The sequence below is a fragment of the Convolutriloba macropyga genome, chromosome 15 (genome assembly GCF_964194025.1).
Source record: "Convolutriloba macropyga chromosome 15, txConMacr16.3, whole genome shotgun sequence".
Classification (NCBI taxonomy): Eukaryota; Metazoa; Xenacoelomorpha; order Acoela; family Convolutidae; genus Convolutriloba; species Convolutriloba macropyga.
Window position 1 is genome coordinate 48,381,928 of NC_134482.1, and position 10,741 is coordinate 48,392,668.

Consider the following 10,741-nt stretch of genomic DNA (forward strand, 5'->3'; position numbering starts at 1 on the left):
TCCTCTTCAGAGAGGATAATTTGAGTTGATATATACTGCTCAGAGAGGAAAAATTTCATATCTCTGGAATCCAACTCCAAATCTAAGTTTTCTAAGGCAGAATATTTCGCCTCTTTAAACAAATTTAAAACAGTTCTGTTCATTATTATTCGATGTTAGACTAGAATTACACCCAGAAAATTTCTCTATTTATACAGGAATAGAAATATATCCCAACCAGTTAAACTTCTTATTCACTTTGTCTTCACGGACAACCGTCAATCAACCAATAAGAATTGAGTATTCCGCCGGTTGCGCGAATAGTAATCCGCTCTCAATACTTTATGTAAATACACAGAATGATAAAATGCCGTTGGAACATTTAGCCAATCAGGGCTCAGTATTTTGCCATCCACGGACGGCCAAATTGCCATTGAGAAAACTATAAGTTCTCAACTTAACTGAATCGATTCATTCTTCTGAATCTCTAATCTGCAAACTACAACTACAAACTCTAGTCTACAAATACTACAAAATTCATTTCAAAAAAATGAATCCCGAAATCGAATCTCTGTTCCCCGAGGAGGGAGAGGTTATTGAAACCGAAAACCCCAGAAGAAATTTCACTGAGGTAAATCTTTTGCTCCTTCCTTTTCTGTTTCGTCTGTTTTGCAAAAACAAACATATTGATAATATCACAAAATTATTTGTGACGGCAACTTTCATTTTATATATCCATCATGCAAATTGCGAGAAACCAAACGCCGAAATTTTAACAAATCTAAACGCCGCTCACCATCAATTGTATACAAAAACTGCAACATCATTAAAAATCGCTCACTACGATTGTTCACTTATGGACTCTAACAAAATGTACTCACTAAACAAAGTCGCTCTTTGTAAAATTGAACCACAAAATGTTGAAATTTAAAAAGTCAAGGGACAAATTTTCAACCGTTTTTTTAGAGGAAAATTTGAAGCTACTATGTGTAGAGCAAGCCACCAAAGCATTAGGTGGTATTGCGGCCTTTTCGACGCTAGTTGAATTGATGCAAATCGTAGCACAATTACCACAGACGTAGACTTAACTCCAGAACAGTGTAGGCAGACTAGATTAACTAATAAGTTAAGTATTAACGGAAAAGAAGTTCCGATTAAATTAAATGTAAGAACAACTTACATAAAAAATTCCGGTCCAAATATTGGAGAAAATCCAAACGAATGTGACGATTCTGGCTGGATAATTCACGATACGTTTGAAACATATATGCTGGATACAACTTTAAATGTCAACCTTCGGGGAGGTTCAGTAAATAACTGGCAAAATATTCCCCTGCCTTGCACATTATCAGAAGGCGGTTGTCAAAGTACTTCAACCGATCCCCATGCTTATAGCTGGGAGAAACAAGATTATTGCTTGCTCGCTGTAAGAGAACAATTTGAAGGCAAAATGATAAAAATAGGAGATAATTATTATATCTCTAAAGAATCAGAGAAAGAACAAAGCTTTCTATTTCAAGTGTACAATAAGCCTCAATCACTTTGCAATAGCAATAATATAGTTTATCCGTCACATACGACACTCTGTATGTTTAATTTACAGGGGGATTTAATATGAATACAGGAGAGGCACTCGAACCTCTACCTACTATAAATAGAATTACTAAACTTCCGAACAGTTCAATAAGTTCGCTTAATATCTCCCGAACTGAGATAGATTATGAGGCGCCTTTGAATACTAAATTCGACTATTTTGAATACACTACTTTCCGAAGGCTACAACTCTCTGAAATAAATACTATACAACAAATTTGTGAACTAGAACGCTCACTAAAAAGTACACACCTTGCATATTCGCGTCTCAGCCCTAAGCTGGCTGGTTTTCTGTTAACTAATGTTTTTAGAGACAAATGGCAATGTAGCCTGGCTCTATCACTGTCCAAAATTTTATTCGCCTTTACAAGTAATGAATACTTGTTATGATAGAATAACTGTGTTATATAAAAATAAAGTTCGCTTTATCGATCCAGTTAGCAGACAAACTTTCACTACTGCTAAACAACAAACATGTAACAACAAACAAAAAAATCTTTTTCAACTAGATATTGAAAATGATAACTCTTGGATCGAATTAAATCCAAGTATAACACAAGTCACTGGGCCAGCATTATTTGCACCCAGCAATCAGAAACACAAAATGGTTTCAATGAAATTTAAAAACGGACAGGAAGTTTCCTTTCATGTCAAAGAAGACATGATTGCATTTTGGAACGATGTAACTTTAAATTCCGAAATGAAAGACGCAGCGCAAGAGTTTTCTCGTGAATTAGTTGAGATTCAACATAATAAAAGCCAGCCTAGTGGTTATAGCAACTACTACACTACAAAAACAATTTATTTAGATTCTCTAATCTCGTCACAATTCTTACACAACTGGTATATAAAAGCCTTCGGCAGAGTACACTATTATTTGGAGCAATGCGGAATTACTTTCGCTGTATTCCTTTTTGTGAAATATATAATCCATATTGCAGTTTGCATTACTTGAGCACTACAAATACACAAAATTACAGGAGCCTCAGTGAGTTTTGGCACAGTAATACTATCAACCACTTTTAATATACTTTTCCAGTCCATAGTAACTTCGGTATTTCGTCCTACTAAAGTAGGAGACGACTCAGAACATTTAGTTCAAGCCCCAACTTATAAAGAGCCGGTATTAACATATACCCTCCTATACAAAGTGAGCTACAGGCAATTAGACAAGAGAGAAAATCAATCTAGCAATGATGATTTCCCCACCTCTCCAGTGTAATTAAATCTAATTAATTACAGCTATATATAACTTTTTGTATAAAAATTTTTAGAATACAGCACTTGATGACAACGACTTTCTTCTACCAGCATTTGAGGAACTCTTAGACGACCAGCCTCCATTGGAACTCCCAACCGATTTTGTGGAGCAATATCTACTAACAACTGTGGAACCGCAATTGCATGAGCATCAAGAACAACCATCTGAACAACCACAACCAGGACCATCGCAACTTCAACCACCAGTGGCAGCAGTCCTGTCCAAAACCCTAACAATGCAAGACAAAATCAATCGAAAAATGAAAACAGAGCAGCTTGTGTGCAACCCCAGCTTCAAAGGGCATCCGAAGTATGACATGAAATTGAATTATAAGCTCCAGAACCATGCTAACCTGTATAAACTCGTATCCTACAACCCCAAAACTAAAACTTATCGCGCAAAGAACCTAGGGATTGACAAACAAATTTTGTCAGTCCCGTTCTATCTTCTCACTGCTAATTTAGAAAAGTCCAAAGACAGTTACATCCGTAACCTCGAGCAGAGTTTTCTAAAGGAAAGATACAAAAACTTTCAAATCCAGCAGCGCAACGACAGCCTGCTGCGAGAACTACGTGACTATCGTAGTGGAAACTTTCGAGGCAACGAACAATATTCGCCTCTTTGAGCTGGGGAGAGGAAGCAAAAACTTGTTTTTATCTATAATCTGTAAACCTTAAAATTTATATCTGTAATTTTTTTTATTTTCATGTGTATCTTTTTATTGATGCTATGATTTTCATTTCACCCCCACTAGGAACCGGGTCGGGATGTACTAAAGTAATGCTTATGTTGAATACTTAGCTTAACGAAGCTAAGTATTCAAATTACATAATTCTAAAAATAGAATGATGCAATTATCTGAACCATTCATATTGCGTAAAATGTCCGTTCAGCCAAACGGACAGTTTATCGTCCAGCCAGCAGGACAGAAATTATCCCGTTCTGAGATCTATATATAGCAAAGAAAAAAGCACCACTTTGAGAAATTAAGAATTAACAACTCAGAGAAACTGAGAATTTAATATCTCCAAATTGAAAGAATAATCTCAAAATAAAAGTAATTCAAATCGGATTTGCAGAACTCTTTCTCAACTATATCGAATAACGAATAGTTAGAGATATTATCCAAATCAAAACTTTATTCAATAAAGGATAAATAGTTACTGATAATAATTCAAGTTAGTAAAGTTTTTACTAACTTTCCCGACTTTATCCTTTTTATAAGTTAACTTTTATAACATCAAGTTTTGACTCTTATAACCTCATAACTTTACTTGTAAATTTATCTATGTTAGATTTCTATAAAGATTATATAAAACTTATGACTAGATCAATTAGTCAAATTTACTTACTTAGATCAATAAATACTTTTATGAGACTTATCAGGCTTAGAAAGATAGCATATACTAGGAGTACGACCATCGAGTCAGAAGTTTGAACCTTCGCAACCCATACCCTCTAGTATACTTCGAACTCCAATACAGTTAGTTCAGACTATTTTGTCGACATAGTTATGTAAAGCCAATCGAAGTTGCAATTTTAAGAATTAAGACCACTTTACTGGTAATTTGAATAGAGCTGGAAAAATATCAACCATTATCTGACATACTGTATGCATTGCAGCAGAATTATTGGGCAGTAAATTACTTGTCACTGCATCATCTTTTGTGAAACATCTTAGTAATTGTACGGCTTAACCAATTTTGACCTACTGAAAATGTAATTAACTTTGATATTCTCAATCTTTTTATCTGAGGTGCGAAGTTCAACAAAAAGAGTCACTTAATATAAAATTACAGGAAATGTTTCACTTACTGAAATTGTATTTTGTATTATGCAAGCTAATTTAGAGTTTTATTATCATTAAAGTGTTTCACATAATTCAGATCTAAGATGAAAATTGTTATTTTTTTTCTCGAAAATCGTTTAACTAATTCAGCTCCTTTTTGTTTGATAATTTATTTTGCATTTTTAATCACTGCCAAATTTGCTCAAGGTTAAATCTTTACTTGCGTTGTTGTTCAGTTTTGAAAATTTCGCCAATGCGTTAAGATTACCAAAAACAGTAGGTCTACCCCGGCCTTCATAACGGTGAAACATTTCCTCACTAGCATTTGGAGTGCGATGGATAATGACAACAAAGTGAAAATTTGCATTTTGTTGAGCATATGGGATTTGATATTTTGGTTACTTCTCGCAAAGAAATTGGTTATTCGGGGAAGTTGAACAATTAGATACTGGGAGAACTTGAGTATCAAACAATTCAACGATAATCTACAGCATAGCGGATAATACATAATACAGTTCACAAAAGTTAACCGCAAAAACCTAACATCGGAACAATAGTCCACGGAAACGAACTGAGCAGTGTAAAGCCTTCCTTATTATTGATAGTAGAGCAGCCGATACAGTGGGCATGAAACTTTTACGCTGAAAATCAATAATTGTAATGGATCGACATAAACAGGGCGAAGGGGGGTGGGGTTCAGAATACATCCAAAACTCAAACTTGCTTCCAAATACGTCAACGTCACAAATGTAGACGTCACTGAAGGGCTCTTTTTCTTGCTTGCTGACAATCTTAACTGATTTGACCATGATGGACAGTGTTGAGTTGACGGACACTGATATCCACTTTGCAGGGCTAGATTCATTCACACGTCCGAAGGGGAAACAGGTCGAATTATCCAAGCAGTGTTCAACCTCTAAGCCAATCAGATTTTGTGCTGGAAAAAAATGTGCCGGTTAAAATGAAGTACCATTACTTTTCAACAATTTTCCACTGTTCCTTCTTTAAAAAAATTTTGGGTCTTTCTAGCCCCCCCCCCCATGAAATTATAGCCCCCCTCCCCCATTATGGTATGATTACCATGTTTGGGGGGCTATAGGTTATCTGACCACTAAGCGGGGGGGGGGGGGGGCTACAATGGGAAAGACCGAAATTTTCCCCTTGTTTCTATCAATTCTTACTGTCATTCATCAACTAGGGCAAAGTCGCTTAACCTATACGTAAGTTCTACGTCGAAAATTCTAGTATCGGTCATCTGACGATGACAGAATTACTGAGAGACCGCACTAATTGACTCCTCCAGTAATTTATGAACACCATCAATTATAGAGCACGGTCAAAAACATAGTAAACCAATATGTAATAAATGGCAGGTGGAGGGGGGGGGGGTCTTCAAAAAATTTGTTCAAACAGTGTTTATTAGCTCCTCAATTCATGAATGATTCATAAACTTTAGAACGTTCATTTTTCTCATTTTAAGTTGTCCAAGTTAAAAATTTTGGATTCCTGAAGTATGGTATATTCTTCATATTGAAGACAATTCAGAGTTGCTCTCAAGCAGTAGCCGAAAAACTACAACATGCAACACTTAAGTGTCAGAGCAACAAAGAGAAAAATATCTTATACTGTCTTTTAAGACTTATAAGATATTGTAAAAAAGACTATTTGAGTGGCAGGGCTTTCTCCGAAGCAGTGATTATCAAACAAGGCTGAAAATTTCTTTCAAAGACCAAAACTATCTTGGACTGCTAAGTTTAGCCATAGTAAACAGTTAAGACTCACAATAAAACTGCCGCCATAACAGAATCAACAAGCATTTTTTGTTTCATAAGTGGTTAACTGACCGATTATTTTTTTTTACTTTCATAGGACCTTGACTACGTTATACGGTTATATTGAAATAATTAAAACATGTCATATCAGATCTTACACGATAAAAATTCCGTCTTATCAGATCTTACACGATAAAAATTCTGATAAGAGGAATGTTTATCTTATAAGATGTCTTATCAGATCTTACACGATAAAAATTCTGGTAAGAGGAATGTTTATCTTATAAGATGTCTTATCAGATCTTACACGATAAAAATTCTGGTAAGAGGAATGTTTATCTTATAAGATGTCTTATCAGATCTTACACGATAAAAATTCTGGTAAGAGGAATGTTTATCTTATAAGATGTCTTATCAGATCTTACACGATAAAAATTCTGGTAAGAGGAATGTTTATCTTATAAGATGTCTTATCAGATCTTACACGATAAAAATTCTGGTAAGAGGAATGTTTATCTTACAAGATGTCTTATCAGATCTTACACGATAAAAATTCTGGTAAGAGGAATGTTTATCTTATAAGATGTCTTATCAGATCTTACACGATAAAAATTCTGGTAAGAGGAATGTTTATCTTATAAGATGTCTTATCAGATCTTACACGATAAAAATTCTGGTAAGAGGAATGTTTATCTTATAAGATGTCTTATCAGATCTTACACGATAAAAATTCTGATAAGAGGAATGTTTATCTTATAAGATGTCTTATCAGATCTTACACGATAAAAATTCTGGTAAGAGGAATGTTTATCTTATAAGATGTCTTATCAGATCTTACACGATAAAAATTCTGGTAAGAGGAATGTTTATCTTATAAGATGTCTTATCAGATCTTACACGATAAAAATTCTGGTAAGAGGAATGTTTATCTTACAAGATGTCTTATCAGATCTTACACGATAAAAATTCCTCTTACCAGAATTTTTATCGTGTTAGATCTGATAAGAGGAATTTTTATCGTGTAAGATCTGATAAGATCTTACACGATAAAAATTCTTAGTCAGCATCTTATCAGATCTTACACGATAAAAATTCCACAATCACTGGGGCCCCCAGAGAGCACGTACCATTACATAGTAAATCGTTATAAGAAAATATGGCAGGTGCGTCGGGGGGGGGGGGGCAGAAACGGAGAAGATCCCACCCTTTTACCAGCACCTGTTTTTTAATTAAACACTTGCCATTTTCATCATTTGGTGCTAAAATCTGAACATGAGAGACATTCTTCAAAGTCGCAAAGAAAATCTGCAGTTTATCAGTTCCCGGGGCGTCTTTTGAGCTGAGCTGGAAGCAGTCGTCAATTCCAGTCTGATCCAGACCATCAGTCACGTGACCAATTTTTTCTTCCCAGTTCTCGTTGAAGCCACTATAGTTGACGCTTTCTGCTGAGAGAACTATTCGGCCGATTGGCTGAACTAAATAAAAAAAAAAGGTATACCCATAGGTTGAGGTGTGCGACAAAAGCCAGTCCTCATCAGACCAACTTGGGTAGCGCGGGGGGGGGGGGACTGCGACCGCTTTACAGAGTCTGGCAGAACTAACTACGGTCTGGAAAGTCTGATCAGGACCCCATACGGAGTCTGCACGGCCTGATCACCCCCGGTGCGCAACTCAAGTGAGTGTGATCAGAGCTGATTTCAGTCTTGATGGTCTGATCAGAGCTGGTTTGAGTCTCACACGTCCATATTATAGATAACTCTCCCCAGGTTGATTACGACCCTCAAAAATTGATTTATTAAAACAATCATAGTGGTCTAATAAGAAAATCTAATAGACGCACTTTGTGTGAACGAGTTTGAACTAAACGAATGTGAACGAACGTAAAAACGAAATGGGCGTAGAATATAAGGCGAATATTTGATTAGCCCGTAGGTAGTAATATATAGCTGTATTGGGATAGGGGGGGGGGGGGGTTATCCTGCCATGAGGATAATAGGGTATAGAATGCATGAGGATAATATGGAGTGGTATATCTCATGAGGATAATATGGAGTGGTATATCCCATGAGGATAGTATGGAGTGGTATATCCCATAAGGATTATATGGAGTGTTATATCCCTTCTGATATACATGTAAATTGAGAAGGAAGAATTGCCGCGACTAAACTTGCATTTGAATTGTTCATGTAAATTGAGAAGGAAGAATTGCCGTGATCAAGCTTGCATTTGAAACGATTATTTACCGAGCTCTTGATTTATGTGAAAACGGATCAAACAACAATATATTATTTTGTTTTTCCAACTGTAAGCCAAACATATTGAAACAATTAATTACTTCACAAAATCCAAACTGCGGAGCACTTAAAAAACAGGTTCTGAAACTTAAATTTATACCAAAATTCACGTACAAGCAATAATTTACCTCACAAAATCGAACTGCGGAACACTTTGAAAACACGCTGTGAAACTTTAAGTTATACCAAAAATCACGTACAAAATTGCGGAGAAGTTGAAACTAAGGTAAGTTTGTTTGAATTAATTTAGCAAGCAACAAAACGCTCAAGCGTTGGTTTTTGCTATGAATTTTAATCACTGCTGTCACTTTCTTCAAAGTTAATGAGGGAGCACTGAAAATGATCATCTTCAGAACTGCTGCTCCTATCGAAATCAATAACATCAGAATCACTAATTTCCTCCTCAGTAGTAGCTCTAGCAACAATCATTCCCGGGTCGGGTGGTGTCCAGTTTTCTGCTATATCAAGCATTTGATTCATGTGTTCACTTAAATGTTTTCTCATTCTTTTTGCTGGAGGAGGAATGGGGCTGGGGGATAATACCAGTCGACATTAGCGTCATTGTCTCTATCATTGAAAATTCTACTTAAACCTTCTTCTGAGACTTTGTAATCCCAACTTATTTCACTGTCCTCTTTTTCATTATCGAAGCAGCTATATGAATCAGTATCACTCTCTGTTGTAGATTGCGAACTGTTCCCTATAGAATAATGCCCAAATGGCAGTGTTCTCAAGCCATCAGCGAGAATGTATCGTTTATTGTCGTACGCTGAGAGGGACACTTTGTTTTCGGATACTGCTTTTAGAATATGGTTTTCGGACCTTATTCTATTACCTATTGCGCGATATGGTTTTGCCGTAACCAGTGTAGACTTGTACAGCTCGTGTGTCAACAACTTCTGGGCAGCTTTTGTTACCCCTTTCGCCGGCAGCTTTCTACAACCTGGAATAAAAACAAAAGCAGACTAACCTCGAGTCTCAGGTGAGTTCTTATTTCAACATGCAAAGAAAAAAAGAAAAAAGGTGATCGGTTCTCGGGGAATAAAAGTATATATGTAATTTAATACTTACTTTTAGAAGTTATTGACTACATTTTGGGCTTCAAGCATATAGATTCCGAGATGTAGTCACCAGCCAATTCATCCTTGAACTTGAGAACTCTGCTGTGTTTAAAATCGGCGTGGAGCGGATGATTGTCCGGATAGTTTGCAAAATCGAATTCTGTACAAACTTCTTTCTTCTTTGCCAAGTCGGCATAGAGGTCAGTCGTCTCAACTTTATACAATAGACTGTCGGAATCAGAGTACAAGAGTGAGCACCGAAAAGTTGCGCGCCTAACATCATAATTGAACCCTTACATACGTAGTTTTGAAAGATCCAAGATGGTCGCCCCGACAATAGTTGTTGTTGTCCATTTAATAACTTTTGGTCGAGAACAGATCGCCGCCAATTTTTCACCGAATACTTTAAATTTGTCAAACTCGAATTTTGATGTAAGTTGTGCAGTTTTTTTTTGGCATCCCGTGTTATGTCTACTTTCAGTCGTCTTCGTTTAGACTCAATTGTTTTCCCATATACCGAGTTGTTCATCAATTTGTAGTAGTTCTCTTCAAATCTGTTAGTTGCTTTTTTTCTCATGGCGCTGTTTAAGGTAAAGAACGGTTCAAGCCACTTTGATTTTGTGAATTTGAGAATTCTGTGTACTTTTTTGATATGCAACCCAAGTCGAACATAGAATTGCAGTAGTTTGTAGTGTAGGACATGTTTGCTTTTTTCAAACATAGTTTGTAGTAGTTTGTTAACTTTATTTTCCGTTAAATTGTAACGCTGTTTAACCTCTAACTGATAATCGCTTAGCCAGTCGTCCTTTACTAGTGTTTTTTTCGAGTGCCAATGGGTAGTCCTGCTGTTGATCATGTATTTCACTTGGGTATTCTAAATCGACTTCACAGAAATACCCAACTGAAGAGCTATCAGGGTGGTGTAGTAGTTCGTTTATTGAGATATCGAAAACAAAACAAAAAATCACCAAAGGGTAGCATCTCCTCCTGCA